The sequence below is a fragment of the Diabrotica virgifera genome, chromosome 10 (genome assembly GCF_917563875.1).
Source record: "Diabrotica virgifera virgifera chromosome 10, PGI_DIABVI_V3a".
Classification (NCBI taxonomy): domain Eukaryota; kingdom Metazoa; phylum Arthropoda; class Insecta; order Coleoptera; family Chrysomelidae; genus Diabrotica; species Diabrotica virgifera.
In genome coordinates this window covers 128,887,854-128,901,187 of record NC_065452.1, presented here as the reverse complement: position 1 = coordinate 128,901,187, position 13,334 = coordinate 128,887,854, and positions in this window count along the sequence as shown.

Below are 13,334 nucleotides of genomic sequence, written 5' to 3'. Positions count from 1 at the left end.
TACAAGGGAACAAATCCTGAACCTGAGACAACTTATTGAAAAGTCTAGAGAATTTCAAGTACCTATGATTATATGCTTCGTTGACTACCAAAAGGCATTTGATTGTGTAAGCTGGATAAATCTGTGGTCAATTTTAATAGAAATGGGCGCACCAATGCACCTGGTGACACTTATTAAAAATCTGTACCAGTCTAATATAGCGACAGTACGACTAGATCAGAAGTTCTTAAACCAATTCAAGACCGAGAGAGGTGTTAGACAAGGATGCGTGTTGTCACCTGACTTATTTAACATTTATGGTGAACATGTCATGAGGATGGTTTTAGAAGGATGGGCCGGTGGAGTAACAGTAGCCGGTAGGAAAATCTCCAATTTGAGATTTGCTGATGACACTACACTTATAGCAGCAAATGAGCAAGAAATGTTTGATCTTCTGCAAAGAGTTGAGCACGAAAGCAATAAAGTTGGTCTGAAAATCAATAAAGCTAAGACAAAAATAATGGTGGTCGACAGATTCGACACTATTCAACTGACTAACATCTTACAGGAATACCAGATAGTAAACACCTTTGTCTATCTCGGGTCTAGTATAACTAACGATGGCAACTGTGAAGCAGAAGTTCGGAGACGTATTGGTATGGCAAAAATGCGGTCGCCTAACTAAAGTTTGGAAAGACAGATCTATCTCTCAAAAAATCAAGATGAGATGGCTGAATCTCAAAAAATCAAGATGAAAAAATTGATGCCTTTGAGATGTGGTGCTGGAGAAGAATGCTGCGCATAACATGGACAGCTCATAGGACAAACGTTTCCATTCTAAACCAACTCAATATTAACAAAAGGCTGTCCACAATATGTCTGCAACGAATTCTGCAATTCTTTGGTCACGTGGTTCGCAGAGGTGACGACAGTTTGGAGAGATTAATTGTTTCTGGAAACGTTCCGGGGAGAAGATCAAGAGGACGATCACCAACTAGATGGTCCGACCAAATAAAGAATTCAGCTGGAAACTCATTCTGCGAAGCTCTTAGAGCAGCTGAAGATAGAGACCAATGGAGAAACATTGGTAGGAATATTGGAAGAAATCACGATCCTCAGTAATGGGGAAACGACAAGAGAGAGAGAGATTGAAGAGAGAGAGAGAGATTGAACTAAATAAAAGCGTTTAATTATGTTGCCTCGCAGCTTTAAAATGCGTTTATCTCAAAAACAGTTGAGTTTAGCAAGATGATTGTAGTATACCTTTTTTAAGTAAAAATATTAAGAGAATAACAATTTTGATTCAAAAAGTATGTAGAGTGGGGGATAAAAAATACTAGGTGTGTTCGTAGAACGATCAGCAACCGTTGCCAACCATCAGAGGCATGCGCGTTCCTAATCTACAAACTCTAACTGTTAACTGCGCAGCGCCAACGGTTAACTGCGCATGCCTCTGATGGTTGGCAACGGTTGCTGATCGTTTGGATCGTACTACGAACAAACCTACTGAACGTATTAAATGAGCACTGAAACACGTATGTGGCGCCCTCTGGGTAATACATAATTATTGGTGGCGAATTTAGATTTCTCGTTCCAAAAAGCCCCCGCTTACCAAATTTTGTGTTGTTATCCCATGCCTGTCAGGAAATAATATTCAAGAATAAATAAAATAAAAGTTTAACTTTGACACCCTGTATTTCGATGATTATCAACTTTTGTACTAAGGTAAGTTAGCTTAAATCGACCTATTTTAACTTCAGAAATCTAAGGCTAAGCTATGGCACATTCTTTACCAAACACCCTGTATGTGTCATGAGAAATGTCCTTCAACATTTATCAATAGTACATGTCAAATGTCTTTTGGATAACGATAAAGCAAATAAAGACATGCTTTCTCTGAAGGGGCTCTGAAATATATTGTTGTTTTTGGGAAAAAAAACTTGTTTGTCTTCGTTGGGTGACATATCCATCAAACCATTTTTATAACTTATGTTTTATCCTAAAAATGTGAGATTCTCAGTTAAAAGAAGAGAAGAATATCGTTGGATACACAGTGTTTGTACCAAATCTGTCGGTGTGTATTGTAACACATTATAATATATTATTTTAGATGTTTTGAAATGTGTTTAGTTTGGAAAGTTCAGTTGTGTTTTAACTGAAAATCATAAACTTTTCATTCACCTCATTTAAGGTTTTCATACTCAATAATGTAAATTTATGGCATTCTCACTTTTATATTATTTTTTGTACACAAAAGTGGATATATTTTGTAAAAAAAAAGAAAACGCGAAATATTTTATAAAGTATATATTTTAGTTTAAGAATTTTGTCTCGATTTTGCTGATATAACACGTATTTGAATAATTTAGTCAATATTTTTATCTTATTTCTGGCCAAATAATAAGCACCACTGCGTATGGTATTTACTGATTAAGTTACCAAAATGTAAGTTGTATCTGTGGAATTATTAAAGCAAGAAATTACCAACAAATTATTGCAGAAACCTTGCCTTAAGCTTATTACAAAGTCATTGTATTGAGGGTGTCGTTAAGTTTTCGGCACAGGTAGAAAGTAATAAATGTTAATCTATTGTACGTTTATAGCTTACGCTTAGGGCTTACAATACCGGAATTCCGGGATCCCGGACGATTTTTGTCCGGTATTCGATACCGGTATTTATAATAAAAATACCGGTATTTCGGTATTAGCTTAATTTATAAAAAGTGAATTAATGCACAATAAACTTTCTTCTAATATATTTTTTGCTATTACAAGAAATTATTTTTGAAGATAAACAACTAATATTATTGTAAATTTTTTTTATTAAACACGTTTATTCCACATACTAGTCAAGTATAGCGCTTTCTAAAAGCGTAAATATCGTTAATAGTTCAGAGAAATAAGGGAAAAAAATATCCTGTTTGTGACACAACCCCCTCCAGACCGAAACCAAATTTTTTGAGTAGTATGGACATCTGTATTAATAACGTATATGTTTCCTGCAGCCGATTTTGATGATATACATAGTTATAAACAAATGAAGATCAAAAAACGGTAAATTTTCGCTTTTTTCGTCTATAACCAAAAAGTTAAGTATTTTAAACAATTTTAAGAGTGAGAAACTCATAAATCGTATAAAAAACTTCAATATGATGAATATGTCTATCCTTATTGGTTGCTTAGAAAATTGCAAAATAAATAGTAAATTTTGAGTTTTTTATAAATATTCATAACTTATGTAAAAATTAACTTAGAACGTTCTTATTACACAGAATGCTGAGACTTCTGGTGCTTAAATCATACCCTAAATTTCAAAGCAATTGGTCAAATAATTTAAAAGGTATTTAATTTGTTTATCCCAAATTAATTTTTTTTGCAACGCTATAAGTCAGAAAATGATGAAGTTACAGTAATACTTTGGATAGTTTATGAAAGAAGAAGATTTATAATATTAATTTTATTAAAAAAAATGACAAAAAAATAATTCTAAATACTGCAAAATTATTCTGCAAAAACATGTGAATTAAAAAAGGGGGGGCTAACTTCGTCCCTAATTGTCCTAGGACAATTGTTTTTCTTCCTAAATTTGTATAAAAATTCAGTCTTTACAAATATGAAAAAATAATTTTTCTACGGGTAACGGTTAAAAAGTTATTCTAATTGTTTATAAGTAAGCAAAAAATCGACGTGTTTTGCAAAATAATTTTACACTGTTTAAAATTACTTTTTGTAATTTTTTTTAATTAAGTCAATATTATAAATGTTCTTCTTCCATAAACTGTCAGAAGTCTTACTGGAACCTCATAATTTTCTGACTTATAGTGTTGCAAAAAAAATGAATTTGGGATAAACAAATTAAATAACTTTTAAACTATTTGACCAATTGCTTTGAAATTTAAAATATAATTTAAGCACTAGAGGTCTCAGCAATTCATGTTATAAGAAGGTTCCTAAGTTAATTTTTACATAAGTTATAAATATTTATAAAAACTCAAAATTTATGAAATGATGAAAGGGTTGCCAATGCGAATTGGATATGGTAATTGAGTCAATACTCGCAATCTTTAGTTTGTATTTTTATTAGTTGTTACCTAATCGTGGGGCAACCGGTTTCGAGTCTTACAATATATGACTCATCATCAGGCCCAGTACAAAAAAGTCTTCTCAATACAAACTACAAGCTAAAAAACACAAAACGAGAGACATGTACACATATATATACAAAACATAAAAACAACTTTGTCTTGGTTTTAATCACACACCATGAAGCCAAGCAACTGTGTAGTATTGAACTCAACCTTCCATAGTATGTAAAGATGAGACTTATTGTCATTGGGAGCGACCAATCTGATGAAAATTGCTTGGTATATAATTTTAATATATATACTACCATCATTCCTCAACTAGTTAAGGTCACTAGTTATCTTGTCAGAACTCCATCATCCCTTAACTAGTTGAGGAATGTAGTATATATATTAAAATTATATACCAAGCAATTTTCATCAGATTGGTCGCAATAACAATAAGTCTCATCTTTACATACTATGGAAGGTTGAGTTCAATACTACACAGTTGCTTGGCTTCATGGTGTGTGATTAAAACCAAGACAAAGTTGTTTTTATGTTTTGTATATATATATGTGTACATGTCTCTCGTTTTGTGTTTTTTAGCTTGTAGTTTGTATTGAGAAGACTTTTTTGTACTGGGCCTGATGATGAGTCATATATTGTAAGACTCGAAACCGGTTGCGCCACGATTAGGTAACAACTAATAAAAATACAAACTAAAGATTGCGAGTATTGACTCAATTACCATATCCAATCAAAATTTATGATTTATTTTGCAATTTACTAAGCAACCAATAAGGATAGACATATTCAGCGAATGCCATATTGAAATTTTTTTAGACGATTTATGAGTTTCTTACTCTTAAATTTGTTTAAAATGATTAACTTTGTGGTTATAAACGAAAAAAGCGAAAATTTACCGTTTTTTGATCTTCATTAGTTTATAACTATGTATATCATCAAAATCGGCTGCAGGAAACATAAAGGTTATTAATATAGATGTCCGTACTACTCAAAAAATTTGGTTTCGGCCTGGGGGGGGCATGTGTCACGAGAAAAATCTTATTTCTCTGGACTATAATTTAAGGCGAAAGGTTATATCAGCTTCTACAACCAAATTATTAAATGTCGTCTATACAAATTTTACATAAAATGAGTTATATAAAAATTCATAAATATTTAAAATTAGACTGCTTTATTTTATAAATAAGCCGTAAGATTTAATAATTAGAATTGTTTTTACATTTTCAGATCTATTTTTCATTTTTTTGTGTAATGTGGTGTATAAATTCGGCTCACTTATTTTCTGAATTATTAATATTAATTGAAAATATATAGCGGTCTAAATACAGAGTAATCCATATAAAATATTTGTCACAGTAAGTTAATATTTTTATTAATATATTTTAAAGTTAAATTAATTTACAAATAGCAAATTTCATAAGAGTACTATCCTATTATATGCAAAATTTATCCTAGAATCAAATGTATAGTTTTTCTATTTGCATATTTTTTGTATCTATCTATTCCTACTCTCTATGTAATGTTATAAACATCTACTGATTTCAAAACAAAATTTAATAGGTTTCATATATTATTTAATAACAAGTCGATATAACAACTGAGGATAGTATAAATATAATGTGTATATTTTTTATTCATAATACCGGTTTTAATACCGGGATCCCGGTATTTGAAATTTTAAATACCAAATACCGGTATTGAGATTTTGGCTCGGTATTGTAAGCCCTACTTACACTGATGATCTAGTCATCCTGACAAGAACAAAGGAACAGCTCCAAAAAATCTTCCAAAAGTTCGAAGCGGAAGCAAAAAGGTATGGAATAAGAATCAACCAAGGAAAAACAATACATGGCAATGAAAGGAGAAATGGATAATAAGAAAGAGGATAACTATATAAAAATGAAAGGAGAAGGAGATGAATATAAATTTAATGAAGTATCAGAATTCGAATACCTGGGAGTTACTGTAACTAAAACTGGAAGGGAAGAAAAAGAAATAGATAAAAGATTATTGAAGGAAAGTCGAGTTGTGGGTTCCTTAAACACGACATTAAAAGCAAAAAATGTATCAAGAAACGCGAAAATCAGAATGTATGAAACGATAATACGACCCACAGTGTTGTATGCGAGCGAAACGTGGGTAATGAATCAACAAGAGGAGAAAAAGATACAGATATGGGAAAGGAAGGTCCTGAGAAAGATTTTTGGAGGTATACAGATAGCGGAGAATACCTGGAGGGACGAACAAATGAAGTAATGAGGATGTATAGCAGACCAAAAACAACGACAAAAATACGAGCCCAAAGAGCTAGATGGCTGGGACATATTACTCGAATGTCAGAAAGTAGAAACGTCAACTAATATTGAATGACAGAGCATTGGGAAAAAAGAGACGAGGGCGCCCAAGGAAGAGATGGTTGCAGGGCTGTAGAGAGGGATTTAGAAGAAATCGGGGTGAAGGACTGGGGAAAGAGTGCAGAGGACCGAAAATAATGGAGAAATATTATCCAGAATTTAGAATCCCCTAGGCCTATACGGTAGGGTGGAGTGAAAACTGGCTCGAAAAAAAAATCCTTAAATCAATTGACCTATATGTGGAAAAGTTGCCTAATATAATGGTCTATTCTAGAAAAAAAAGTGGCTTAAAATATTGCCATCTTCTACTGCCCATTTGACCGTGAAATTAAAAAAATTAAAGATAAATATTTTTTAAAGCCGTGATGCAGCTCTTCGCTTATTTCCATAAAAAATTCGTAATTTTTTATGGAAATAACCCAGAACTCACCGCGTGGAGGTAGCTGCATATCGAGTTCCACCGCCCTCCCACCCTTATTTGTACTTTTGTGATTAATTTTCATTAAAAACTTGAAGATATTGACTTTTGTCTCGAATACTGGCAAACTAGCTCTAGAAGCAATTCGTGCCCTTATAAATCCATCCCTTGCTGTATTTCCACATACAGCAACTGACCGCTTCTGTTACTAATTTGATGCACCTTTCCACTGCTTGCGATGTGGCATGGATATTTTAGAATTTCAATTTCAGCTGGAACATCTAAAATCATTTTTCTAGTTCTTCATTGGAAATATATTTTGTCAGGGGGAGGTTCTGTTATTGTTGTCGACTGCCAGTCAATCATATCGATGTAGTCTTCAGCATAAAAATTTAAAGATGGCAAATTGAATTCCCGTATTTCTTGTTGGTTTGCTGTTTTCCTACACTTCAATAATCTTCTAAGGCCTAATTCTCTCACTGTTTTGCGACTATCAGCCAACATAGCCAATAATACATTTTCAGGATGACCGAAATAGCCATTCCTTTGAATTACTGGGTCTATGATTTTTCTTAAATCTTCTGGTAAAAATCTTGATTTTTCAATCATACCAAATAGATGCTTGCTCCCGTGTCGACATGATGGTTGCATTTTGATTGCAAACCATGTGGTGGCATATACTTTCATGACATATTCTGTTACAATAGTTAGATTTTGTGATGGTTTCGCTGTGGAGACATATAATCGTAAAATCCGGTTTGCGGTCGTAAGCCATCTGGAATGAGCCATTTTCCCGGGGTTCCTTTTCGACAAGTTCAAAGAGATGTTACCTTTTGAAATGGCATTACAAATTTCATATAAGTATTGTTGGTCGGTGCTAAGTTGATCAGCACCAATTTCAGGCAAAGTAATTTCTATCCTTTTAAAATTTGTAGGTTGTAAGGTTTCACATTTTTCTAATTGCTTTCCTATCTCGCCACGAAATCCTTTTGGGCCAGTTGTTTTTCCGTCCAAATGTTGCAGCAAATGTCTTAAAGGTAGTTCGTTTGCGTGCAATAGGCAAACAAACCATTGTAGGGATCGATTCAGCGAAAGCTCAAGCTGTCTAATAATTCCATTCTTATTACCAGTATTTACTGCTGTACCATCACAACCTATAGCCTGCAAATTTGAAACGTCAAAATTATGCTCCAAAAATTCTAGAATGCTCTTCTTTATACTTTGCGAATTGCCAGATGCAGGAGTCAAATGACCAATATATTTGGATCCTGGTTCTGAAACTAGGACTATATGCTCCTCAATTTTCGTTTTCTTGGACAAACTTCCTTCTTCACTAGTTTGAACTAACGTTTGGTCTTTTCTTCCATCAAAATATATTCCATATACCAATTCAGAACCGTCTTCTTTATCTTTTCTCTTGAGCTGAAATCGAGCTTTTGCCCTTTCTCTACGAATTTTGCTGCGGTCGACAATTTTTGATGAATCTTCTGTAGTAATTATTCCTATATCTTTTAACGCTGCACTAACAAGAATTGCTGCCGTCCTATCTGAAACACCCGTTCTGTCACATGCCTGTGCTACACTTGGTAGTTTTATTCTCATCTGAGAAGTTGAAGGAGTATCGACCCTGTCTTCTAATTTAATGACATTTTCTTCTGATGAACTGTTGTTTGAAGTCTCTTCTTCTAGATTAGATGACACTGACTGGTATGCTCTGTCAATTAAAGATTCTTTGTATTGATCATCATATTCATCATGCCTGATTTTCCTTTCCTCAGTTTTACTTTTACGCTTCCATCTCTTTTCGAGTACTTTTGTAGTTTTTTGATCAACTCTACCGATTACCATTTTACGCGAAGTTCTTTGGTCGGTTAGAAATTCACGTTCAAGTAGAGGCACTTTTATTGTACAAGAACAGCTTAAAAAGTCTTTACATTTGCATAAAGATATATCAAAGAGTTTCTTCTCGGCCAATTCTCTAAATAAAACAACCTGTTTTGAATTATTAAGTTTACCGTCCTTTTTTAGCCGTTTCATTATGTTACGATATTTACCGTGGTATTCTCGAATTTTATGTAATATTTGTTGGTCTGATACAACACAAATGGAACTTTTCTGCCACAAGTTTTTCAAGTCTTTTATTAAACGGGAACAGACATCATCAGCGAAACTAGGTCTTTGTTGTACAACAATTTCTTGTCGACGATATAAGTAACATTTAATAATATCCGCGTAGGTCGGCAACACATTGTTCTTAAATGGTTTTGGTACACCAAACACAGGGCACAATGAATCACGTCGCGTAAAAGACATTTTTTAAATACGTTAACTGCTCTAATGCTGCCAAACAACTAAAATATTTTAACAACATAAATCAGCGGGGGCAGACGATACGTAGGTCTACGACCACAACCGATTTATTGCGACGGAGTTCGTGGAATCCTGTTAGCCTCGTTGGCGCTAAACCGGCGCAATGCGGTGTCAAAGAGCATGTAGTATTGTTTCAAGGTCATTATATTGAGTTGCTATTTGGTTCTAGGAATGTTTTGTAATATCTTCTTTACGTAATTATCCAGTAATAATTATTCATAAGATATTAGTGACAATAACAAGATATTATATATATATATATATATATATATATATATATATATATATATATATATATATATATATATATATATATTTTTAAATATAGGGAAAATTCCAATTTTCAAAGCGGTTTGGGCAGTAGAAGTTTTAAGTTGATTGACCTGAGATTTTTTTTGGTGAATACTGGTAGTAAAAGGCAACTTTTCTTAGGGAATTATGAAAAAAAATGTTGCTCCACCCTACTATACGGCCTGTAGCGCTGTTATATATTGTACGTTAAATTATTACAGCTGCTATTCAGTATGTTTACCTCTCGAAACTTAACATCACTCACATACAAATTACTTTGTAATAAGCTTGAGATAAGGTTTTGTGCAATAATTTGTTGGCAACTATACTTGACAATTTAATCAATTTTAGTTTTAGAAATTAGTCAGAGTGTAGTCACAGTATAGCCAATACAAAATAATATTTTTCAAAAATATCGCAAAACTTCTATAACTGATTATTCGAAGTCATTTTTAATTTCTTTTTACTCGGTGGAGTTAAAAAATTGAATACTCCACATTCTTTTTTTATAGTCTAAGATACGATATACAGTCCCTGCTCAATTTATTAGACTCACCCGAGAAATATGTTTTTTTTTTAATTTCAAGCACCTTGAAGTATCTTCAAAGTGATACGGAACTGCTAAATGGGTTAAATAACAATTAATTAATAATCATGCTACATAATTAAGCTAAAAATGGTAATTTATTTTTATTGAATTGTGAAAACTTGATTGATGGCAATATAATGGGCTGAAAGTGTGCAATGAGTCGACTTTTTTCAAATTTAGTTTTTTAGTTAAATTAGTGATTGGTGTTCAATTTTCGTATAATTTGCAGTAGTGAGTGTTAATATTGTTCTGATGTTATTCTATGTGAACATTAGTTTTTAATTTTTTTAATTTAGTGTAAGATATTAATAGAAATATGTTAATTTTTAAAAGATGAATATCTTCGATTTGAATTTTTTCATATGGTAAGAATCTTTTTGTTGAGCAAATCTCTTCTGTTACTACTCTTTTAAAAAATATCGCATGTTGTCAAAAAGAAATAGCAAAAAAATGCGGAGTATCTTAATATTCAGTTCGAAGGTTGAGTCAAAAACCTAAAGGGAAACATCATGTTACATCGATTGGTTGGTATGGCAGAAAGATTTCAGTCACTCCAAGAGGGCAACGATTTGTAATGAATTTGGCTGTAAAACAGAGAAGAGTCATCCATAGCGATATAAAGAATAAATTAGAAGAAGCAGAGTGTTTAGTATCGGGGTCCACTATACGCCGAAATTTGTACAGTATGGGATTCAAATGTCATAGGCCAGTTAAGGAACCAAAACCATCACCACAAATGCCCAAGAAACGCTTAGTTTCGGCCAATTTGCATAAATATTATATGACTATAAAATATTAATGCAAATTGGCCCAAACTAAGCCTTTTTGAGCATTTATGGTGATAGTTGGTTGTTTAGATATTTCGTTAACTGGCCTATGACATTTGAATCCCATACTGTACAAATTTCGGCGTACATTGGACTTCGATACTGAACACTCTGATTCTTCCAATTCATTTCGTATATCGCTATGGGTGACTCTTCTGTGTTTTACAGCCAAATTTATTAAAAATCGTTGCCCTCTGGGAGTGACTGAAATCTTTCTGCCATACCAACCCCTCCAAATCGATGTAACATGATGTTTCCCTTCAGGTTTTTGACGCCACCTTCGAACTAAAGATTAAAATATACTGCATGTTTTTGCTATTTCTTTTTGACAACACGCAATATTTTCTAAAAGAGCAGCAACGGAAGAGATTTGCTCAACAAAAAGATTTTTACAATCACCCATATGAAAAAATTCCAATTGAAAATATTCATCTTTTAGAAATTAATATCTTTCTATTAATATCTTAAGATAAATTTAAAAAAAATGAAAACTAACGTTCACATAGAACAACATTGACACTCACCTCTGCAAATTTTACGAAAATTGATCACCAATCACTAATTTAACTAAAAAACTAAAGTTGAAAAAAGTCGAGTCATTGCGCCCTTTTAGCCCATTCTATTGCCATCTATCAAGTTTTCACAATTCAATCAAAAACTTTCACCATTTTTAACTTAATTATGTAGAACAATTATTAAGTAATTGTTATTTAACCCATTCAGCAGTTTCGTATGACTTTGAGCATACTTTTAAGGTGTTTCAAATGAAAAAGACTGATATTTCTAGGGTGAGTCTAATAAATTGAGCAGGGACTGTAAGGTCGACCTGCAGCGACCTATTTAATCGATAAAAATTATTTGATATGTAATTTAGTATGTTAAACATAAAAAACACGGAGTGCCCGATATAATTTTGTCCTGACTATAATTAATTAATAATTAAAAAATAACTTTATAAATTCAAAAACAAAATGTCGACCCAGGCATTATTTTAGATTTTTTGGATCATTCGAAACAAAAGAGGTCTTTTGTAATTTTTCTCTTAAGTTGATCGTTTTCGAGTTATAAACGATTTTAAAACTGAGAAAAGAACGAAAGATGACGATTTTCAAGGCTCAAAAACTTATGTAAAAAATATCATTTTTTAAATTACGAATTAGGTACCTAAATTCATGTTCAAACCTTATTCTATTAATTTTGATAAATATTTTGGACTTATTTCATTTCAAAACCTTCCTCATTAACAATTAGAAAAATATATTTTAGAATAAAACATGGCAAAAATTCTTATCGGGACCTGATAGAAGGTTTGAACTTGATGATTACAAAAATAATATTTTTTACTTGTGTTTTTAAGCCTTGAAAATCGTCTTCTTTCGATCTGTTTTCAGTTTTAATTTGTTTATAACTCGAAAACGATTAACTTTTTAAACTCATTATTAAATTTTTAAAATTAAAAAGCCTTTTTTTTTAATATTAGGTAGTCAGGACAAAATTATCTCGGGCACCTCTTGTTTTTTATAATTTTTAACATACTAAATTACATACCAAATATTTTTTATTCATTAAACAGATGACTTAGACTATAAGTTGTATCTGTGTAATAAGACATTAAAACATGAAATATTTGACAATTTAACCAATTTTAGTTTTAGAAATTGGTCAGATTGTTATGTATAACCAATACAAAATAGTTTCATTTTTAATTTTATTATACTCAGTGGAGTTTAAAAAATTGAATACTCCTTGTTCTTTTTTAATTTATATTGATTCTATACGTACAGCGTGATAAAGGCCTTGTAATGTACGTATATTTTTATTATATTAAGGCTGATTTTACAGCCTCTTTTTTAAATTTTAACGGAATCAATCATACATTGGTGCTTACTACTTGTACTTTATTTCAGAAGTCCCGCTTAAAACATATAATTTAATTTTATCAATAAAAATTATTCAAACACTACATATTTTGTTTTATTTATAAAGAATAAATACTTAAAATATTCAGTAACCCGAAATTAAACCTTTTATTAAGAAGAACTCTTAAGAAGTATTGTAGAGTGCGCAATAGAAAAGGAAAAGAGACATGTGGGACATAGGAAGATGACGATAGTGATCAGAAGGATTTATCATAAACAAAGAAATACATTAAGCCTCAACTAATCTTATCTAAAAATAAGAAGTACATTAGAAGTAAAACATTAAAACAACGGTACAATCAGGGCCGCGCCGTCCATAAGGACGGAGAGGGGCGGTGCCCCCCAGCGCCGACAGGTGCCGAAACAAAAAAATTTGACAATACCGAAATTACCAAAAATATTGATAATATTTTATTATCTTGTAAAATTGAAAATTTACCAATCGTCGGTAGATAGATATAAAAATAGCAGTTATTATTACTTTGATCCCCTAAAA